Genomic DNA, 6,232 nt, shown 5'->3' with positions numbered 1-6,232 from the left:
AGTACCTAAAATGAGGATTAGAAAGATATGGTTAAAATGTAGTCCCCCAAAACATCTAAACCAAAAATATGTGTAATGTTCTTCTTGAGCACTGGTGTACTTCAGGTTAGCATCTCCCTGTTTTAAAAGAAATTGCAAAAAAAGATCTGAAGGGAAATGGCTGATCTATGTCAGAGAGGGACAGACTAATAACAGAGGGGTGAGGTATCCTCTGCTACATTCAAACCAATAAATCAATCAGGTCAAGGCACCCCTACTCCTTGGCCACAGTCATGAGTGTTATTGCATGGGACAGGGAGCAGGGAATCACCTTTTAGGAAAAATCCCCAGCCTCTGCTGTCCCCCAGATCAAGCTCAGGAATTGTCTAGTGAAATCCTAAGTGCCAGAAGATCACAGGAAGTATGCTGACATCTGATCAGTTTGGACAACTGGACCATAGTGGTGGAGCCCAAGCCCTGCCTTTTTTTTTTTAACTCCTGCCAGTCTAAATCTAGACCTAGGTCCTGTTTACTTGAAAAGAATCCTATGCCCTGCTATCATGGGCAGTAACTTCTCAGATACAGTTTCAGCTCAGGCATGCCCACCTCTCACTATCAACAGCTGTGTAGAATATGCCATAAAACCCATGTTTCCTTCTGGATCCAAGAAATGCCACTGATGCAATTGCAGATGTCCTTAATGAGAGATGACAAGCTCTGAGAGCAGCTCTCTCATGGAAAACAATGAGCTAGTTGAAAACCAGGAGGAGGAAATGGAGGTAGATGAAAGCTATTGCTGTGTGCCTAAAGGAACAGTGTGGTGATAAGAACATTCCTGCTCTACTTTCTTATTTTCTACAGATAGAAAATGTGTTTTGGTTCATATAGCATTATGATTGTGTATCATTCACAATACTTACAGCTGTCTCATGACTATCTCCAGACAGTAAAGCAGCCTTTGCCTTCTCTCCATATGTTTACATAGCCAGTTGTTTTGCTCCTACCAGTTCAGCCACCACCAATCTCACTTGTCACAAAGCTGTGCTCTAGTTCTGCATCCCCAGAGCAGGTTTTTAGAGCTTGATGAGTACATCCCTGCACTCACATTTGGACAACACATACAATTTGCCCTGAATCGGACAAATGGATGCTGCTGAGCCATCTGTTTGAAGATATGTTTGGTTATATAACCTGAGGCTTCAAGCATTTCCTCACAGATGAAGACAGCTCGGTTTAGACAGCTACAGAGAGGGGCCTGTGCACCTGAAATAGCCCAAGACTGAAATCTAATGCAGAAATTGTTCAAAACCTGTGTCCTTCCACAGAAGTTTGTGGAGGCCTGACAGAATCCGCAGGGTCATCACCAGTGGCATTGAAATTTATACTATAACATTGAAGTGAGCCCTAAGCTCTTCGTTTGACTGAATATCTAAGAGCTGTTTAGTCCATATGAGATCTACTCAGACCTATACATCTAGAGTTCAGAGAGTAGCTCGGATGGCAAAATACAGGTGTAGTGAAATGAGGCAACGAGGTGCCACTAATTGCCAGGCAGTGGGCATGAGCTTGTGTTAAGCCCACCTGTGCCTGATTAGGGCGGGCCCTAACTGCACATGAGCAGGATTAGGGGGCCAATAAAAGGCCTGGCAATTAGTGCCACCTGGTTGCCTCATTTCACTACATACAGGGATGCTTGGATTTGCAAGTTCTATCCTTTCAAAAAAATATGTACTTTTTGGTTGATTCAGGTAAAGTATCACAAGGCATGACTGTCCCCAAATTGGTATATGCTACTCATGTGAGGTGCCCATTGAGATTCTTATGGTTCTTCAATAAATGTTTACAAGCAGCCCAACTACCAACTTTACTTGCTTTCTTCAGTGTACTACATACAGATTAACTTCACGTATTTGTGGAAGCATGTAATTTGTTTGGGTTTAATAACATTTTATCCATCTATACTTCAGCATTAGTAGTTCAGTTCTATTACTGTGCAGCTGGCTTTATATTATTTGGTCATTTATAAAAATAGAAACAAATACTCATCAGAAATTTTGAGTGCTGTTCTCCAAGAACAAGCTTCTGTTTGGTATAGTTAGAAATGAAATGGTTTTGTGTGGTATGTGCGTCTCACTTGTTCACTTCACCGTATTTTTCTGTTCTAAACAGACTCTCAACCTGTACTCATCATCTTAGCATCTGATTCACTTTTCAAGTACATGAGTAGAGCATCATTCAGCAGTCCCACAATTCTGCCTTGTCTATTTTGTTCTGTTCTTGCAGCCCAACCTCACACTTCAGACTGGAGATGAGTTTAGCAGATGTTCCAGCTCAAAAAGCCCACTAATCCAGGATGCAGCCTCTGAATTTAGCACTGTGGCAGGAACATATGCTTTTAAGTATACCCTAAGGTCTCTAACCTTTCCAAGAGCATGGGTAACCTTATCCAGGCATTTTGCAAGAAAGGAGACCTCTTGTGGAGGAAGAATATGCAAAGAAACACTGACAGAACTTGTGCTAGTGCACATTCAGGACATACAGTTGTCAAGATCACAGGATCACCCTAAGGTGGATGAAGATTATATATTCTCCTACATATAGGCTTAGATCAAGTATGACTGACTAGCTGGCCTCAAGAAAGGCAGCACACACTTCTTAGGTAACTATAAACAGGTAAATGGAAACAGGTTCCTCCAGTACTCCTCCAAGCCTCAGGTGTTTGATTTTATTTCTGCTTTACTTCTGAGGATTTTCAGGGCTCTTCAGAAAAATGATAGTTCAGCAATGATTATCTGTTTGTCTAAGCAGGAGAGATGGCAAATTTTGAAAGAATTTGGTTTGCTCAGAGAAAAGATTGTTGGTCTGAAACACAAAGCACTTGTTGAGTGGCGGTGGGCATATTCTTCGTGCAACACCCTCCACTCTTAGTGACCATCATCTTGATAGGAGATGATTGATCTCCACAGAGCAGACTGTACATTCTTAGTTCAAGGCTGCCACTTCTGTAAGACTTTGAAAAACAAGGAGAGAAAGGGACAAGATTTTAACCCATGGAAAAGCCCTCCTAATCAACACTGTAGCCTTCATCAAGGTTGCCACCAATAGCTGGAAGTTGTCCCCACCTGGTTCCCCTTTGGTCAGTTCCATGCCAGTGATCACCCTTCCTTCCACAAAGGAAATGTAAGTGCAAGTACTCATATATCTAGCTGAGCTTCCTGACAGAGATAACAAGGCTGCATAGAGAGGAAGACAACATCAAAAAAAGCACAGGATCATCACCCAAGAGAAGAACTGTCATTTCTATGACAACCAGAGCACGTTCTCTAAGAACTAAAGTGCAATATCTGATACTTCCATCTACCTGCAGCTTCTTCTTATACAAGCAGGTCCTTCATAGCAGAAGAACAAGGAGCAACTCTTCACCATCTGAAATCAGGTAAAAAAAAAGTTTAAATATTTTTAATGCTTTCTAATTTGTAAAAAGTGTGGCAGAGAGCATCTGAAACATAACATTTACATTAGACATATCAGTTATTGCTTTCTCTCTCTTATGTAAGAAGGCTTTATTTGTAAATATTTTCATTTTCCTTTATTTCAGTTCTTTCAAAACTGTAACACCTCTATATTATAAGACTCTTTCCCTAGAATTTTAGATTTAAATATAACGAGGACAATATAACCCTTTGAGTTTTTCTCCAGCCCACACAAAATCTCAAGCATAATGTTTAAAGAGCTGTTCCTCTTAGCAACATTGAAGCATTTCAGGTATTAGTCTTCTCATTCCAAGAATTTCAGAGAAGTGATTTTAGCAAATTAATGCCCATAAGCACAAATCAAAAGATATCTGATCTGCCATCTTGGTAAAAGCTGCAAATGATGAATGGCACATTCTGTTTGCTGCTATTGCCAATTATTTTAATTTGTTAAGAATTAAAGGAAATACTAGCAGACTCTCCTTAGCTGAAGTATGTCTGATGGATTAATCTCTGTTAACTTGGTTCAAAAAGCTACCTGTCTGAGCAGGTATACTTACCTACCTAACAGACCAATCTCCTTTATAGATAGCAGACAGACAGACAGCTCCACAAGGCAGTTTGTCCCACTCTAAAAAAAAGTGGGATGACTTGTCTTCCTGAGGTGCCTTCTAAAAGGCTAATTCAACAGACTAAACTGGAGCACATGCTTAATGTTCACATGGCTATGGACAAGTAAGAGGAATATAGCCCCAACAAAGCTATGTGATGTGACTAAAAGAGGTGATCAAGAGGAAGACTACTGTTTTATACTCCTTCCAAACCCAGAAACATAGCAAAGAGCAATGCAGGGTCAAATTTCACTAACACCACACAGATTCAGTAGCACTTTGTAGTTGAGTAAGTTGTTCTGACTACCAAGCCAAACCTGCTTAAAGAAAGTTAGCTGAAATTAAGTAAAATCAGACTGTTTGAGAGTGAGCAGATATTACTGACGTGTTCTGTCTTCGAATGATTAAAGGGAGAGAACAAGGTTCTTATCCAAGGACCAAATTGTGACTGTCACTGAGAGCTGGCTACATAATACCTCTGATGATATGAACACAAGTCCCAAGCCTCCCTTGACTATGACACTGTTGAATGCAGTGTCATATATCTGCCTGATTACAAGCCCAAAGAAGTGCTTCAGCTAGTTCAGATACTTAAATTTTAAATCTACTGTTCATATGAATTTTTAACATGCCATGAAAACCTGAAGTTCATAAATGATTTACAAAAACTCTTGAAGGCATTTTATCTCTGAGTCATTCATCTCTCAGATCAACAGAAATCCTTTTAGAACTTTGAAATAAGCTAAAATTTATGCCTTTCTAAAATATGCCTCTCAGAGATCCAGAAGAGCTGGCTCTGCTCTGCTCACTTACATGAACTTCCAGCCAAGAAAGAAGGGAAAGTAGTACACACACACTTCTTAGGAAGGATCAACTCAAAAAAAATAAAATACAACAACCAAAAAGGCTAGACAGAGGAGGTTACTTTCCTTAACCATAAGAAGGATGCTGCTGCCTGACCTAAGGAAGAGTTTTCACTGTCTTTACAGTTGATGTGGCAAATTTATTGTTTTGTTGGAAAGGAAAAAAAAGCCCAACAAACCATGTTCAACAAATTTTTCTCTTTGGAAGAACAGAAACATAGGGAAATAATGCAATCTTTAGACATTATTGTTCAAAGCAGCTTAATGAGAGAGGTCACCTACAAAGTTAACTACAGATGGACAGGCAATTTCATTGTAGACAGATATCTATGTCCACTAACTATAATGGCAACATCAAATAAAGAAACAAAAGAAACTGTGAGTTTTCTCACCTCCTAGCCAATTCCCACACTTATCTAAGAGTTTTCAGCAAGGTTTCTAGAAAGAGCAGTGGCTTCAGTTGTAGCTCCAAATAAAAATGCCAATTTTTATGGTCTGGCAGGATAGTTCTATTCTAATTTCCTTTCCCTCTGGTGGCTTCTAAGGCACAACCTCTTGACTTACAGTTTCAGGCTGCTTTTTTTAACCCTCACTCCACACCACAAACATGCAAGGCTGCATATCCAGGTATGATCATTGCTCTTGGGAATCAAGTAATTCGTTTTTGCATTGTCTGCTTGTCAGTTTATTTGCAAGTACCTAATGGCTCTGACATCAGTATCTAACCTATTTGTTCACCATCTTGAACAGAATTTCAACCACAGGACTTAAATTACCTACCAAAGAGAGCCACATTCACAGGCAGACTTGAGCTAGCTCACTTAAATGCTAGTCTAAGTAACTTTGCACTGAACCTCAGCAAACACCACGTCATGGTGTTTTCTCTTCAGCTCTCTGAGACTGAGAAAAACATTGAATATAAGCATTATTGAATCCCTAAATATGAGGCTGAATTTACACTAGTGTTTTCTCTTCAGCTCTCTGAGGCACAGAAAAGCACTGAATATGAGCATTATTGAATCCCTAAATATGAGGCTGAATAAAAAAAATAAAATCAGGATTTTCCAGAAAATTATCTGTGGATGAAAAGCCAAATAACTCAAATATGGAAATCTAACTCATAGGGAAAGGTAGAATTTTTTCAAAAACCACAAAAGCCATTATTGATATCTTCTAGTAGCTAGCTCAGGACAAAATTCATGTGCTATCTTCTATGAATGCCTTAATGTATGTCTTATGTGAATGTACTTAAATTTCACCATATGGATGAGCTTTGGCAAATGCCAAACCATGAGACAGATGAATT

This window comes from Calypte anna, chromosome 4A (genome assembly GCF_003957555.1).
Source record: "Calypte anna isolate BGI_N300 chromosome 4A, bCalAnn1_v1.p, whole genome shotgun sequence".
Classification (NCBI taxonomy): Eukaryota; Metazoa; Chordata; class Aves; order Apodiformes; family Trochilidae; genus Calypte; species Calypte anna.
The sequence above is the reverse complement of the archived record's forward strand: the minus strand, read 5'-3'. Positions refer to the sequence as shown.